This window comes from Rattus norvegicus, chromosome 14 (genome assembly GCF_021556685.1).
Source record: "Rattus norvegicus strain SHRSP/BbbUtx chromosome 14, alternate assembly SHRSP_T2T, whole genome shotgun sequence".
NCBI lineage: Eukaryota > Metazoa > Chordata > Mammalia > Rodentia > Muridae > Rattus > Rattus norvegicus.
In genome coordinates, this window is record NC_141547.1 from 3,254,900 (window position 1) to 3,271,989 (window position 17,090).

At 43.5% G+C, this 17,090-nt stretch overlaps 1 long non-coding RNA gene across 1 annotated transcript in view; it reads left to right on the top strand.

The window, feature by feature from the left end:
* The window catches only part of LOC148001183 (uncharacterized), a 56,269-nt gene that overhangs the window by 27,464 nt on the left and 11,715 nt on the right, over positions 1-17,090 (top strand). The window contains exon 3 of the long non-coding RNA XR_015637686.1: positions 2,117-2,249. This is a non-coding gene — a long non-coding RNA (uncharacterized LOC148001183). The remainder of the gene's footprint in view (positions 1-2,116; positions 2,250-17,090) is intronic.

Below are 17,090 nucleotides of genomic sequence, written 5' to 3' on the forward strand. Positions count from 1 at the left end.
CTTGCCGACTTGGCTACGCTGGCTATGGAGTGACACCAGGAACCCCACTGTCTCTACCTCCACTGTCTCTATTCTACTCTGGAGTTACAGACACAGAACTCTTACTTTTATGAGAGTGCTGGGAACTGACTTCAATTCCCCATGCTTCCTGTTGTTCTGAAGGACCAGTTGCTTTGTCTAACATGTCCCATCTTTTGGGACAATGGCTGAACCAGCAAAGTCCCTTAAGATTGTTCGAGTGATGGTCATGGGGCAAAAGACTTTGCTCTCCTGGGTTTCTGGTGTCAGAAGCAGAGTTGTCTTTTGTTGATTTTTTTTTTCTCCTCTACGATTTCAGGCTCCAGGCTTTTCTACTTTGTGAAATCAAGGACGTTTGCTCGTGTTCACCTGCGATGGCCACCTCTTTCTCTCTTACTCCGTGTTGGCTGCTTGTCTGTTCCTTTTGCCCTCGTGGGCTTATAGCTTCTTCTTTTTTTTTTTTTTGGTTCTTTTTTTCGGAGCTGGGGACCGAACCCCGGGCCTTGCGCTTCCTAGGTAAGCGCTCTACCACTGAGCTAAATCCCCAGCCCCGGGCTTATAGCTTCTAATGCCCGCTTCGTCGCTGTAGTAATGTATAAGAGGGAGAGATAAACACACAGGGTCAAGGTGCCGTATTTTCCTAAGTCAACTTAGGTGATCGCACAGCACCTGGAAACATTCACAACTATAAAATCCTACAGAAGAAAACCAACCGTTTTACACACAAGGAGCAGATGGTGAGAAAACCTTTCTACTCTCGCCCTGTCATGATAAAGCCTGTATATAATAACAACACTCATCTATTTGTCTGTCTGCCTGACTTTCTTTTTGTTGTTGTAGTTGTTGGGTTTTGTTCGTTTGTTTGTTTGTTTGGAGACAGGATTTCTCGGTGTAACAGAGCCCTGAGTATCCAGGAACTCATTTTGTAGACCTGACTGGCCTCAAACTCACAGAAATCCTCCTGCTCCTGTCTCCTGAGTGCTGGGATTAAAGGCCTGTGCATATATATATATATATATATATATATATATGTATGTATATATATGTATGTTTCTGTCTATCATCTATACATATATAGTATAATATATTAGTATACCTAATATCTATAAGGGATATAGCTGGGTTACTGTAGTACCTTAAAAATTTATATATTACTGTCTGTCATCTCTCAACCCTATGTTAGTCATGTTTATGGGCATATATACTTTCTAGATGCTAGACATTCATGTAGTCCAGAATTTTCTATGTATGTATAAACACAACGAATCCTTGGTTTTCTTCTCTCTACAAAACTAGTCATTATACTTAGAGTCACATTCTTGTTCGTCCATGGTGCTATTTGTAGTGCTTTCTCTTTCTTGTTTTCAGTGATGGTGGGACAGTGTCTTAGTCAGGGTTTCTGTTCCTGCACAAACATCCTGACCAAGAAGCAAGTTGGGGAGGAAAGGGTTTATTCAGCTTACACTTCCACACTGCTGTTCATCACCAAAGGAAGTCAGGACAGGAACTCAAGCAGGTCAGGAAGCAGGAGCTGATGCAGAGGTCATGGAGGGATGTGTCTTATTGGCTTGCTTCCCCTGGCTTGCTCAGCCTGCTCTCTTATAGAACCCAGGACCACCAGCCCAGGGATGGCACCACCCACAATGGGCTGGGCCCTCCCACCCTTGATCACTAATTGAGAAGATGCCTTACAGCTGGGTCTCATGGAGGCATTTCCTCAAGGGAGGCTTCTTTCTCTGTGGTAACTCCAGCTTGTGTCAAGTTGATACACAAAAGCAGCCAGTACAGACAGTTTGTGAGTGCAGTTTATGTACCACCCCTCCACTGGGCACTGGGATCTGGGTCATCACCAATCTTCTGTTCTTACACATGTCGCTGACCTCTCTGTAACCTCACATGCATGCCGACCGGCTTTCCAAAGTGGGATCGCCAGGTTGAAGGGCACACGAATTTGTAGATCTTGCTAATAGTTTGTCATAAGAATTAAATAAATTTACACTTCTGCCAGCAATGGTGAGAAGGGTGAACTGACCCTGGGCTTCTAGACTACAGCCAACAGAGTTCCTGAATTTTTCTCCTCCTGATTTTGTTCTTCCAGATTTCTTGGAACTCTATACATTATGCAGATTCACTCATCGAAAGGACCTCCATACGGGATCCCCACTGTGCCCATGGATGAAGGAGAACCTGAGAGTGTCGTTGAGCCAAGAGATTTTGAGAAAACTGGCAAGGTCAGGAATAAGGAAGATCCTTAAAGTTTGTTTCCACAAAGAGATGATCCTGGGCCACCATGGCTCAACCAGGCGGGCAGCAGGAGAGGGTCGAGGCAGTGGAGGAGCGGAGGGTACTGTCACTGCTGCCAAAGACGCAGTGGCCTTCACTGACACATGACAGAGTTTGGAAACAGATCTCACTTTAGTAAACTCTCAAGGTGAGATCACAATTAGTATGTGTGCAGGTGGGCCTGCCTATTTCTCTCTCTCTCTCTCTCTCTCTCTCTCTCTCTCTCTCTCTCTCTCTCTCTGTCTCTGTCTCTCTGTGTCTTCTCTCTCTCTCTTTCTCTCTCTCTCCTTTATGTGTGTGGAATCTCTCTTCTCTCTGTGTGGAATCTCTCTCTCTCTCTCTCTCTCTCTCTCTCTCTCTGCCTTTCCTCACTCTCTGTGTAATCTCCCTATCTCTCTCTTTCTATCTCTCTCTGTCTCTGTCTCTCTGCTCCACCCCCCCTGCCCCCGTGTGGAATCATCTGTCTGTGGAATTTCTCCTGTCAACCAGAAGGTCTTAACATGTTGTATTCTGGTTCAATTCTGAGTGTTTAAGGATTTTGTTTTTAATTATGTATATATGAGCGTCTGTGCATGGATTTGAGCATGCAAAGGACAGAAGACAGCATTGGAGTCTCGAGAGCCAGAATTGCAGACTGTCCCGAGCCACCCTGTGGGGTGCTGAGAACCAAATTCTGGTTCTTTGCAAGAGCAGTGTTTGCTTTTGTCTCTGTGCCCAACTCTGAGTGTCAAATGGTGATGGCCAAGCTCTCTCACCAGTGTCCTGGTGCGGCATCTCTACATCCGTAGAAGGAGGCACACACTTTGTGCACAGGTTCATTCAGTATTTCCAGAGAAAGAGCAGAGCTTGTGAAATTCATTAAATATTACCACAATAAGAAAAAGGGACAAACCACAAGAGAAAAACAATCTGTGCACAAGGCTCCATTGCAAACTAGACTGTTTCAGTGTTTATAAATACTCGTCTGTGGAGAGAAGTGCGTGTATTACAGTAATTATGCATTAGTGCCTCATTAGTGGGGGTTACAGCCATGCTGCTGCTGTTTTCTCTGGTGTATTTCTGATAAGTTAGCATTTTTAAAGTCTTATTTAAAATGTAATAAAAACAGAGGAGAGAGTGTGTGTTCAAGAGCGCATGATTTGTAATTCCTTCTGCTGTCTGAAGAAAGTAGACCGTGGCTTTCTGCGCCTCCAGAGAGAATCAGGAAGTGCCTTCCCCTCAGAATCACAGTCCAATTAAATGCAAACTGCCAGTCACAGCAGAATCTAGATACCACTCTACCGTTATTTACATTTAAATTCTAGGTGTCCCAAATACATCGTGAGTGTAGACCAGAAGGTCCAGCATGGCCTTCATGATCCAACTTAGTTCACATATTCTTAATTCAAAATCTTGGGCATCCTCACTAGATCGCCTGAAAGCCAGTGCAAATATTGATATTCACAGGTGTAAAGAGATATAGTTTATATTTATTTTATACAACCTTTATTTCTTATTAATCTCTTTTTTCTCTCTGTCTCTGCCATCCCGTGTGTGTGTGTGTGTGTGTGTGTGTGAATGTGTGTGTTAGTATGTGTATGTGTGTTAGTGTGTGTGAAAGTGTGTGTATGAGTGTGAGTGTGTGAGTGAATGTGTGAGTTGTATGAGAGTGTGTCAATGTGTGTGATTGTGTCTGAGTCTGAGTGTGTATGAGTGTGAGTGAGAGTGAGTGTCTTAGTGTGTGAGAGTGTGTGAATGTGCATGTGAATGTATATGAGTCTGAGTGTATGTGTGAGTGTGTGAGTGTGTGAGTGTGTGAGTGTGTGTGTGTGTGTGTGTGTGTGTGTGTGACACATGTGCAGGTGCTTGAGGAAGCCAGAAGGGTTCATCAGCTTCCTAGACCTGGAGCTACAGGTAGTTTCAAAGTCACCCTCTGTGGCTGCTGAGAACCAAATTTAGGTTCTACGGAAGAGCAGCAAGAGCTCATAACTGCAGATCTGTCTTTCCAAACCCATACTTTACATTTCTACGAATATCTTTGTGTCTCTATTAAATCTGTGGATGCAAAGCAGCCATTTGCAACTGCTTGTTGGATATATAGATATCTTGTAGGCCTTCAGAGCCAAACAAGACCAAGCAGGAGTCTTGTGTCTTGGACCCTTCTTGGTTCCATCTCAGGCAATGGGCTGGCCATCGCTCAGTCACTAGAACAAGAAACATCGACATTGCCTTTGGCCAATTCTGTCACGTCCCTGCCCGTGTCTACCGTCTTGCATTCTTCCAGACTTTCACCTACAGATTTGCAATTATATTCTTATGTTTGTGTGTGTGTATTTGAACACTCAACCCTTTTTCAGTTTACAGTACATGAGACCGGAAGGGTAGAAATCTCTTGGCTTTTATAACTCGCCCTCGGAGATGGCTATAGGCAGCTGACTGTAGAGGGCAATCAGAAGCACGGACTTAGGTCCACTGAGCTCTCACCACCTTCCTGCTCTGTTTTTGGTTTGTCCCAATCCTTTGGCTACACTCCCTTCAAGACCACAAGTACCTCCTCTGCCCACATCCAGGCCTCTGCTCTCTTCACTCTGTGATCAAAGAGAAAACGAAACAGCTGTGTGCGGACAACCAGAGAAACACTCTCAGGAAGAAACTAAGAGTTAGGCTGATTTGAGCCATCCATTATGTTGGAAGGAGGGGTCGTCAGGGCACATAAACTTTCTTAGAAAGAGCACAGGTTTGAGATTGATGGGGAGAAGATTTTTCTAAAACTTGAGGGAACATTTGACAGTTTTAATGTACTTTGCATGTAATTAACTCTCGCTGTATGCTAAATTTTCCTTTAAATAAAAAAAAAAGTCTGTTTGAAAAATGGTAATAAGCAGAAGTGTTAGGAACTGATTTTTACAGCCGTGGAGATCAGCGGTGTGTTAGCTTGGGGTGCCAGGTTAAGTCAGGCAATTTCTTGGAATAAAACTCCAATGATCTTTTAACTTCAGGGCACCCCTTACTATTTGCAACTGCTTATCTGTGTGAAGCAATTCTCTGCAGCAAGAATAAGATACACACATGCAAAGGAATTTCCTCCAATAGTGACCAGGGTGCTGCTTAGACAACTGCCATCACCTGACACCATGCTCTTCTGATCCTCTCACAACCGGAAGGAGTCCCATTCTCCTTTATGGACTTCATGTTAAGTATACGGAGGGGGATTTGATTCAGAGACTTATTGCTTACTGATAAAATAGTAGTTTCAGAGGCTTTCTTCAGGAGATGTGCTGGTTGTTGTCAACCTGACACAAATCTAGAGGTAGCTGGGGAGAGGGAACCTTAAGAAACTGCCTCCATATGATTGTCCTGTAAGCAAGTCTGTGCCCATTATCCTGATTCATACTCTCTCTCTCTCTCTCTCTCTCTCTCTCTCTCTCTCTCTCTCTGTGTGTGTGTGTGTGTGTGTGTGTGCATGCGCTTGCGCACAATTCACTGTGGGCTGTGCCACCCCTATGCATGTGGTTCTGCACTGTGTAAGAAAGCAGGTTGAACAAGTCATGAGGGGCAAGCTGATATTCCTCCAAGCACTCCTCCATGATCCTAACCTAGTTCAAACTGATACTAGGTCCTCTCTTCTCACAAGAGCTGGATCTCTAGTTTTCTTGTATTCGTCTGAAAATAAAATGTATCAGTCCCTGCCTCCAGGTTCCTGCCCTGCTTGAGTTCCTGCTCTAAGCTCCTCCTGGATGAACTGTGAACCTGGGAGTACGAACAAAACAAACCCTTTCCTCCCCAAGTTGCTTTTGGTCAGTGTTTTATCATAGCAACAGATGTGCTAATTAAGGCAGCAGCCTTTCATGTAGAGCTCAGTGTGTGAGCTCCTTTTCCTTTATATGGAGGTGGCCTTCATTTTTTTTTTTGTGCATTTTTGATAATTCCAACTGGGATCTAATAGTTGATGATTTTTTCATAGTTTTTTTTTTATTGTTTTCATTTTGAAGACAGGATTTTGCATGTTTCCTAGGCTGGCCTTGAGCTTCAGATTTAAACAATCACCCTGCTCCGACCTCACAAGTAACAAGAGCTCCGGGATGCACCACTACACCGGTTCTGTGTCTGTGCTTCAGGCTGGGTCACACTGTGTAGCCCAGGCTTGCCTTCCACTTGCTCTTTAGCCTGGCCTTTGTTGCTACACCTGGCTTTCATGGTAGTTTTGAGTATTTCCCCCCAAAATTGGTGATATTTAGTCCTTCCATGCACCTGTTGGCAGTCTGTTTCATGCTATAATATATAGCGGATTGTTTACATGAGTACACGACTGTGCATACCTTGTACACAGACATTATATGTCTTGGAGTGTTTTTCCTTACGTTTTCTTCTAGAAATGTCCACTTGGGCATCCTAGTTTTGGAATTTGATTCATTTTGAGCTGAACTCTGTATATGATAAGAATCCTGCTCCTAAAGAGGTATCTGTAAGCAGATGTCTAATCTTCCTTTACTGAAGATATGTCCTTTTTCAGCATTTTTGTCTGTGTGTCTGTGTATTTTTTGTTTGTTTTGTTTTGTGTGTCATCACTGAGAATTTACTATCAGATGATTATATTAGGCCACCCAAATGAGTTACTTAGGCCTCTAAAAGAGCCTGGTTCTATCCTAACGGCCATTCTCACCACACGGGTATCTAACTTGACACTAAATATCGAGTCAGGTTGTTTTCGAAACCTACAAACTTTAAATTAGCTCAAACATGCGGCTTTTTAGAATGCTCCTAAACAGACCCGTGGTTGCTGATGGCTTTCCTTATGTGCAGACGCTCGACAGTGTTAACTAACCCTTGCTTCTGATTCCTGTGCTGGATGAGTGAGAGGTTTAAACTAGGCATCCTAACCTAGTACAAACTGATACTATGATTCTCTTCTCACAAGAGCTGGATCTCTAGTTTTCTTGTATTGGCCTGAAAATAAAATGTAGCCGAAAAACTTGATTAAAGATGAATTGAAACACAAAATAATCCAGTCTGGGTCCACCTAGTGAAGAGATAATTTGACACTGAAGACAAGGGGTGGAGTACCACTCAGCATCCCACTGTCTTTAGAAAGCCAACCATTAGAATGCTTCTGCAGCCTCATTCCCGTCAATGCAATGTCTTTCTAGCAATAAAGGGTTTGCTCTGAAGTGAATATACTTCCCTTAAACACCGAAGGAGATTTGTCTCAGCCCCCACGAAGGTTGGCGTTCTAGGTTGAGAGGAATTTACGGTGGAGTTGGAAGCTCTCAGGGGACACATGCATTTAGGGCACTGGTAATTTCTTTCTGCAACCTGATTGTGGGCCTGGAAGCCGAAAGCAAGTGCTTCTGGTTTTCTTTCTGGAAGGAGATTAAAATGGACAGTTACACACCCCAAGATGTAAACAGTGCACCAAATTGTAGAAGAGTTAGTTTGAATTCATTGCTTCTTGACATGAGCCTGTTAGTTGAGAGAGATTTTTGGCAAAGTCAGAAGAATGTTGCCAGGGAATTAATTTCCTTCGTGTGATTGATACTTAAAGGCGGTGAGAGTCATATATTTATGAGGTTCACGTGTCATGTGGACTCTCTAACACTTCCCCTGAGCAGACTCTCTCATGATGAGAGGAAAGAACGGCAAACACTTCGCTCCTAACTTAGTCTAATGATGCTTTCTGGACTTGGTGTTTACTGTGCTCGAGATGTTAGATTTGATGTTTAAAGAGTTCTGTGTTGGGTTAAATTTCAAATGCTAGACTTGAAGACTTCTTTTTCCCTCCCAAACAGCGAAGCCATTTCATTAATAGTTCATGGAAACTTACCTCTTGAAAAGCTGTTCTGATGTGTTTTAGAACCTACTGTGGGTTATTCAATGCTGTGCCGCTTAGGCTCTGACAGATTGTTGAAATCTGTTTTTTTTTTTTTTTGTTTTTTTTTTTTGTTTTTTTTTTTTTTTTTTGGTTTGGGGCAGGGAGGGGCCTTGGCAAAATGTCTCCTGAATGAAATGTATGTATGACTTGCATAGGTGTGAATGGCTAGCATTTCGGATGTAGCATGCAGTCCTCCTGGGGTTGAGAGAGCTTTGTTGGATTCCAGAGAACATTAAACTTGAGTAAGAAGATTGAGTGACAGCCAAAGATAGGTTTCGCTGGTTCCACAGTTCTCGAAGGCTTAACCTCACCAGTGACACAGGGCAGTAATTAAAGAAAAAGCAGCATCCCTTAGGTGCCCTTCTTGGGGTCCGCCCTCATGTGCAGCTCATGGTTCAGTTCTCTCTTCACGAGGCAGGAGGCCTTGGAGGCTTTCTAGAACAGAGTCCCTAACCAAATGGTCAACAGTATCCTTGACTCTGATTTAGAAGGTGTGAAGCACACACATTCAGAATTTATCCTGTGGACCGGAAACCCTTGCTTTCTGATGAGATGAGCCCAGGAGCCAGGACTGCTGCACCCCAGTCTTTCCACCGACAAGTGGGGAACCTGTCACCTTGGGCAAACTCCCTGATCTTTCAGAGACTGGAGAAGTACAGATTCGTGGCTCAGAGAGAGAGAGTGGGCAATGTGAGAGACCCACACGAGGAGAATACATTAATATTTTAATAATGTTCAGAGCAGAGCATGAACAGTTGCAGAAAATGTGTCCTCAAGGGAAAGACGAGTTTAAGATGAGAATGAATTTTTGCAGTGTAAGACGATCTGCTAAGGATTGTGGTCTGACCTTCAGTCCATCCATCTATTTCCTGGTTTTTAAGAGCAAAACCATCTTCTCTATCCCTTTCCCGTTGTGCTTTTTCCCGATTTCAGAAGAAAGATACTTTTTTTTTTTGGTAGAATATCTGGAAAATACAGAATATTGCAAGGAGATAAAAATAATTTTATTACTCACTGAATAAAAACAAATTATAGATTAATATGACTGTGTGGTCTTCAAACCCCTGTGAATGTTTATGTGGTAATTTTGTGTATTATAGTGTACACAACTCCTTGTTTTATATTATAATATTATATGATGTTCTATGACTTTTTTTTTCATAAACTAGATGTTCTTCTAAAACGTAATTTAAAGTGCTGTGGTTTCAGAGCGGGAAGTTTGTTTTCTTTCCCAATATGAAGTATTCATTGCTAATGATTGTAGAAATCATAAAGAGAAGAAATATAAAATCAGTGATAATTTTATTATAAAAATTCCATGTTCCCATTATTTCTGTAGGTATCTCAAACATCTCTATGATATATAATCTATCTATCCAATGTGTGTGTGTGTGTTGTGTGTGTGTGTGTGTTGTGTGTGTGTGTTATGCATGTATGTGAATGATCATGCGTGGTAGTTTGAATAGAAATGGCCCTCATAGGCTCACATATTTGAATGCTTAGTCATCAGGGAGTGGTACTATTTGAGAAGGATTAGGAGGTGTGGCCTTGTGGGAAGAAAGGAGCCATTGGGAGCTAGCTCTGAGGTTTCAGAAGCCCCACCAGGCTGAGCATATCTCATTCTCCTTGTGGTTCAGGATGTAGCTCTTAGCTACTTCTCTAGCACCATGCCTACTGCCATGCTCCCTGCTCTGATGATAATGGGCTAAGTCTCTGAAACTGTAAACTAGCCCCCAACTAAAGGCTTTCTTTTGAACAGTTACTAAAATACTCATGTATGCAGGAGCACATGCATGTATTTGTATGTGTGTGAAGCTAGAGGACAGCCTCCATTAGCAATCCTCCTCAGGTGTCATCCACTATTGATTTTCAGACAGAGTGTCTTGTTGACTAGGAGCTAGCCAAGACTGGCTCCTTAGTGTTCCCTAGTGATCCACCTATCTCCCTAACTAAGATTACAAGCTTGTACCTCTATACATTGTGCACTGGCTTATTTTGTTTTTAATGTGGGTTGAACTCAGGCCCTTGAGTATAGCAATATCTTTATCTACTGTGCTATCTCCCTAGCCCCATATTCTATGTATTTTATTAACTAGCATGACATAAAAAGTTTATTGTATACGTTAACATTAGAATTCATTGTTTAATTTGTGGAGTTTGTGTTTACAGTTAACTTTTAGTGTGATTACATAAGTAAATAATTGTACTTCACAGTTCATACACTTACCATACGTATGGAGACATTTCATGTGTTAGATGACTGGCATATTCATAAGAAAGGAACAAGGCACACACTCAATGATAATCCAGCATTACCTAGTCTTTTGTTCTCATTACCAGCCTGTGTTTACATACAAGCTGATGTGTTTTGATGTTTCTTTATCAACAGCCACATTGCAATCTGTTTTCTTCATCATTCCTTTGTAACTCATTCAGTGAATCGCTGCTGTACCCTGAGACCACTGCCATCCTCTCTTGAGATTCCTGTGAGAAGATCCTTACATAACCCTCTTTTGCACATTTTAAGTTACTTGTCTGTGACAATTTCCTAGAATGTAGTCCTGGCACTTAAAAGTCTGAGGGCAGCTCTCAGCCCTCTACCCAGAAGCAGAGACCATTGCAGAAAGTCACAGCTGCTCAAAATGCAGAGATCAGCTGACTGCAGGGGGCCCAGCCGCCCCTGATACATGTATCACACAAGCCATTCACTGAAGCTTCAGGGATCTCCACCCAGGAGTGTGCTGGAGGTGGAAGCACTGACAGCCCAGGACCAGGAGGCTTCTTGCAACGTAGTATCTTCTAAAAGACATGGAACTGTATCTCTGAATTCCTCACAAGGTGGTTGCCTAATCAAGACCTGTACAAGGACAGATGGGGGAAATCTTACAAGGCTCCACTCCTACATGAAAGAGTGAATGTAAGGGTTGGGGATTTAGCTCAGTGGTAGAGCGCTTGCCTAGCAAGCGCAAGGCCCTGGGTTTGGTCCCCAGCTCCAGGAAAAAAAAAAAAAAGAGTGAATGTAGGTTAGAGGGGAAGAGATAGCGTTCTCCAGAGACAGGTGATAGGTCACCCGATGCCAAGTGGCCAGCCATATAAACACTAAGTAGACTCTGCAAGTTGAATTTAGGCATTCATATATGTGTGTGCACATACTGTGCAAACTGTGTTTCGGCTGCATACAGAAAACACACATACACTCAGAGAGAGAGAGAGAGAGAGAGAGAGAGAGAGAGAGAGAGAGAGAGAAAAGAGGCCATGAATTCTGAGGGAGTGAGGGACATAGAAAAAAATTGGAGGAGGTAAAGTGGGGTGCAAATGAAGTTAACATAGTACACATATATGAGATTCTAAAAAAAAGTGTAAAAAATATGTAGGGGCTGGAGGGTGGAGAGGTGGTTCAGTGGTTACGAACATGTACTGTTCTTGCAGAAGACCCAAATTAGTGGCTCACAGCCTCCTATTTCTCCAGCTCCAGTGGTGTTGCTGTCCTCATCTGGTCTCCATGGGCATAACTACTCATGTGCACTGATATACATTGCACCCCTCCCGCAAGGGAAACCAAATTAAACAAACTGCATTCATACTTTTCAGTTTACTTGTACAATAACAATTTTCAGGTACTGATAGCAACATAAGTGCCATTTCTTAACATGACACAAAGGGGTATCACTGCCATTTTAATTTGGCATGCTCCCTAAATGTTTTGCTGGTAACTTATTTTTGTTTATTGGTATTGAGTCCTGTGGACTTTTACAATATTGAAGACACTAACTGTGTTTCTGCTTGATAAAGTTTCTTAGACTCTGGTTTTAATTTAATTTTTTAATTTTAAATTTTTATTTAATTCATTTTATTAATTCATTAAATTTAAACTTTAAAAAATTAATTTTGTTTAAATTTCCACATTCAGAAGTTATACGTTTTAATTTATACAGATTCACCAGTCTTATATTGTAGCCTTAGGTTTTATGTCAGAAAACACATTCTGTCCTATTATGTCTAAATTCTATGTACTTACATTTTACATGATTTCATTTTACATTTTATGTTGTTAGTGTAAGAAACATCGTTTAGCTCAGCTGGAATTTTGTATTGAGTCACAGAGCCTCTCTATATGGACCTGGGAGCCATGTTTGGGTCGTGGAGCTCCGAGAAGACACTGAGCGCTTTGCTTGCAACATGGGTATAGTTCATTTCAACACAGGCGACCACGAGCTCTCCACGGACGACCACCCGCACCTGCTCTCCATGGACGACCACTGCCTCTGCTTTCTGTTCTGTTTCTTGGTGTTTCCTTAGGATTCCTTCCTTCCCCCTTTAGTTACAATCTTACTTTACATACTCATTTAGAATTTGGTATTCCAGAGATGTTTTTCTTTTAAATTACCAAGGAGAATCTTTTCTTGTTTTCAATTTTCTCCCTGAATTGTTCAGGATCAAATCCAGGTCTTTGCGCAGTCAAGCAAGTGCCACACTGCTGAGCACTGCCCCCACCCACCCACTATGGCCCTGCCCCTGCACTGCTAGCACCGCCCCCAACCCCCAGCCACAATAGCCTTCCCTTTCTTTCTTTCTTTCTTTTCTTTTCTTTTTTTTTTTTTTTTATTAACTTGAGTATTTCTTATATACATTTCGAGTGTTATTCCCTTTCCCGGTTTCCGGCAAACATCCCCCTCCCCCTCCCCTTCCTTATGGGTGTTCCCCTCCCAACCCTCCCCACATTGCCGCCCTCCCCCCAACAGTCTAGTTCACTGGGGGTTCAGTCTTAGCAGGACCCAGGGCTTCCAGCCTTCCCTTTCTAATTTTGGATGCTATGTTAGAATTCTAGTGCTTATATTTTAAATGTGAAGATTTCTTTGAGGTCTTGATGTACCATCGACTTTTATATGTATTTCACTTTTTGAAAAGATGTGGTAACTCGTGGTTCTATGGTTTCTGTCACCTAACTTTCCCCTCAGTTATGTTTAAGTCTTTCATTATTGGATAGCCGCCTGCCATTTTCCTTTCATGAAAGAGAGTTTCTGTTCAGAGCTAATTTAACCATTCTCCCATTTCCTGTATTAAAGCCTCCTTGAGGGCTTCCCCTCTCTGTTGCCCCCCCCCCCCATTTCCTTCTTCCTCCAACCCCCTCCCCCTGGTTTCCTCTCTAGGTAAGACTGAGACTTTTATTTTTAAATTTTTAAAGTTATTTGTGTATTTCATGTGGGCGTTTTACCTGCCTATGTGGGTATCAGCAGGTGTGCAGTGCTCCCAGGTCTGGAAGAGCTGAAGTTTTTGGATCCCTTAGGACTGAAGTTACAGACAGCTGTGAGCCACTGTGCGGGTGGGTTAAGGGTGCTCATTTCTCCTCACCTGTGAGCCACTCTCTCTCTCCAACCTTTACTTAAACATGTGACTATTTTTTCTTTTCTTAAGATGGGGTCTGGCTGTGTACCCCAAACTAATCTCAAACTCACAATCAAATCTCTTATTTACCCTCCCAAGTGCCAAGTGCTGAGATTTTTTTTTTTTAAAGATTGATTTATTACATATAAGTACACTGTAGCTGTTCAGACACACCAGAAGAGGGCATCGGATCTCATTACAGATGGTTGTGAGCCACCATGTGGTTGATGGGATTTGAACTCAGGACCTCTGGAAGAGCAGTCAGTGCTCTTAACCACTGAATCATCTCTCCAGCCCCAAGTGCTAAAATTTTTAAGTGTGTACCATTACACCAGGCTGTCTCTCTCAATGTCCTCAGGTAAGTCAAAGACGGTTTGGATTTAGAACCAGAGAAGATCCTGTTTTAACTATATAACTGTGCCGGTCAGTTTTTTTCTTTTGTTTTTGTTTCTGTTTGTTCTTTCATCAACTTGACACAGACTAGAGTCATCTGGAAAGAGGGAACCTCACTTGAGGAGGTGCAGAAGTGCCCCATCAGATTAGCCTGTAGGTAAGTCAGTGGGGACATTTCTTTTGATTAATGACCGCACTCTGGAGGGTCTAGTTCACTAGGATTCTCACCCCATGGCAGGTTATGCTGGGAGGTCTAAGAAAGGTAGTTGATAATGAACTGAGAGACAAGTCAGTAGACAGCAACCCTCCACACCTCTGTGTCAGCTCCTGCAGGTTGCTGCCTTGAGTTTCTGCCCTGCCTTTGGCTCACGACCCTCCTTTCTGTTCAGAGTCAGAAATAGCTTTGTGGGTGCCTGCTTCCTTCTCTACTCTACACTAGCTGGCTCCCTGCTTTCCTTTCCTGCTGAAGACCAGATTATCCATGCAATGCCTTTTACGAACTCCCCCTTTCCTTGTGCGGAATGTGTCCTCAGGTTCTGAGGATTAGATTGTGCCTTTGGAGGCTGCTTCTTTTGTCTGGTTCTCACTGGCGAGGGTGAGGACAGGTCATTTCTCTTTTCTTGGGCTCCTTAAGGTAGATGAAATATTCCACCACTCTGAGGAGCTCTCACCTGTGTATCTCTCCTGTTGGAACTGACATTTTCATGTCTTCATGTGCTCTCTTCTGGGGAAGAAGCACAGGTGATTTTTTTTTAGGTGTGGGCTGCTCTCGAATGGGGCCGCCTGCTGCTCCAGACCTTCGTTTTCTTCTGGACATCTGTACTTTTAATTTTTACAAGGTCTATTTCTTGAGCTAGACAGGATATCATGGGGAGTGTTCTACAATTCACTGTCAAACTGCAGCTGTGTGTGCATGTAAGACCTCGGATCTCCCATCCTCCTCATACTGATAATGTGGGAGGATGGGCTGGGTTGATGATGGCTCAGGAAGATGGGGCCTGGAAGATGGATCGAGCAGTTAAGTCCTTGTTTTGCAAGTATGAGGATGTGACTTCAGTCCCATTCCCCATGAGAAAGAGCTGAATGTAGTAGCTTGGTGGCTTGCTTGTCATCCGGGTGCTGGGGAGCCTGGCACAGGAAGGTCTCTGGAGTTCACTGCCCAGCCTAGTTTACTCGTCTAGTTTAAGGCCAGTGGGAGATTCTGTCTCAAAAACTACATGGACAACACAGAAATGATGTCTGAGATTGACTTCTGGCCTCCACAGGCCCAGGAGGGCACATGTGTGTACCAGCAGACAGACAGGCACACACACACACACACACACACACAGACATACAGACACACCCACAGGTACTCACATGTACACGCACATACACACATATGTACTCACACACAATGCACACACATGCATAAATACATATTACACACACATGCATACATACCCACTCATGCACACGCACATACATATACATGCACAGGCACCCACATACATACAGGCACACATCACACACAGAGAGAGAGAGAGAGAGAGAGAGAGAGAGACAGAGACAGAGACAGAGACAGAGAGACAGAGAGAGACAGAGACAGAGAGAGAGAGAGAACGGAAGAGCACAACACCATCTCTTAGTAAGCAGTCAGTGTGGCTTCGTGTGTGAGGAAGAAGAAAATAATTTGTATCTTACAGTGATCTTTCTGTATTCAGGTCACAGCCTTCGCTACCACATTTGGCAGGAGTCAGGTGTTTAGTCATACAGACTCCACTCTAAGGGAGTCTACGGGACCTGAAAATACATGTCTTAGGGGTTGCAGACTCTTCGTGTCTGTTAGAGTTCTGTCAACAACAGCTACCACAAAGAGAGAAGTGATGGGCTCATTACTGCAGTTGCTAAAGCTGGGGGCTTCTGTCTGCTTGAGACTTCACACGGCATTTCTCTGCTTTTGGAGTGTGGCAAGGTGGCCGCGTGCAGCCCTTGACTCATAAGACAGCAAAAGCCAAGTCAAATAGTGGGACAGAGATGACACCACTGTCTTCACTGCCTTTAGATTCCCAGAGGTCCCTTCTTTTGGTCGGCAGGAACCACCTCTGCATCCAGTGCTGTAGCTGATTGGAAGGGTTCCTCTTTTCCCCCATTAATTAGTTTATTTACTTTACGTGATCAGAAGGTTCCTGTCTGTTGTTCATGTCTCAATCTTTGGACTTGAGGGAAGAATGGGGAAACATGGCATCGGTCAGCCATCTTGAATCAGAATCCTCGGCACACTGGATAGAGTCTAAGAGCTGTTAAGAGCTGTAGACACACAGAAGTCAATATCCTGCCCACTGGGCTCTTTGAGCTGGAGAAGGAAAGATATACAAACTGTTTCTCAGTATTTGGATCAGTGATGAGATGCCATGCACTTTAAACGTGCAGTTGTTAGTGCTGTCAGCTTTAAACGTGCAGTTGTTAGCGTTGTCTTTAGGTCTTGGCGACCGCAGCCTGTTTGCTCCCTGGGCTGTAACTTGGCTGCATCTGCTCATGGTGATGTGAGCAGTGAGTGCCTCTGGTGCCCAGTGTCACGTTTCATTGCCGGCTTCCGCTTACAGTGGCTGCTGCGGTGGACAGTTCTGAACAAGTTCACACTCACCTTGCTCTGAAGCTGGGCGGCAGGTGTCTCTGCGCTCTCGTCCCCAGGGCTTTCTTGGATGACGACTCTATCTACATGCAAGCATAGCTGCGAAATGTCAGGGCGTCATAACCTCAAGGTCAACCCTTGGCCAGTGTGGTACGAGACCCAGTGGCCGTTGGCCCAGCTTCCTGTCATTTGTTCGGATGAACGTGGTCCTCAGGAGTCCTGAGGAGAGTCAGATCCCACTTCCCATTGGGAAGCTGGGCAAATAAACTGCCTTTTAAAGTATCTTATTATTATAATATCTTATTATTATAATATTTATGTGCATGAGTATTTTGCTTGTGTGTGTGTTTGTGTGTGTGTGTGTGTGTGTGTGTGTGTGTGTGTACAACATGCATAACCTGATAACCTGCAGAGGTCAGATTCCCCGGAACTAGGGTTTTAGATGGTTGTGAGTCTCCATGTGGAGCTGGAAACTAAACTCCTGGGTCTTCTGAAAGAGCAGTACACATTCTTAGCCACGAGTCGCTTCTGCAGCCCCTAGCAACACAT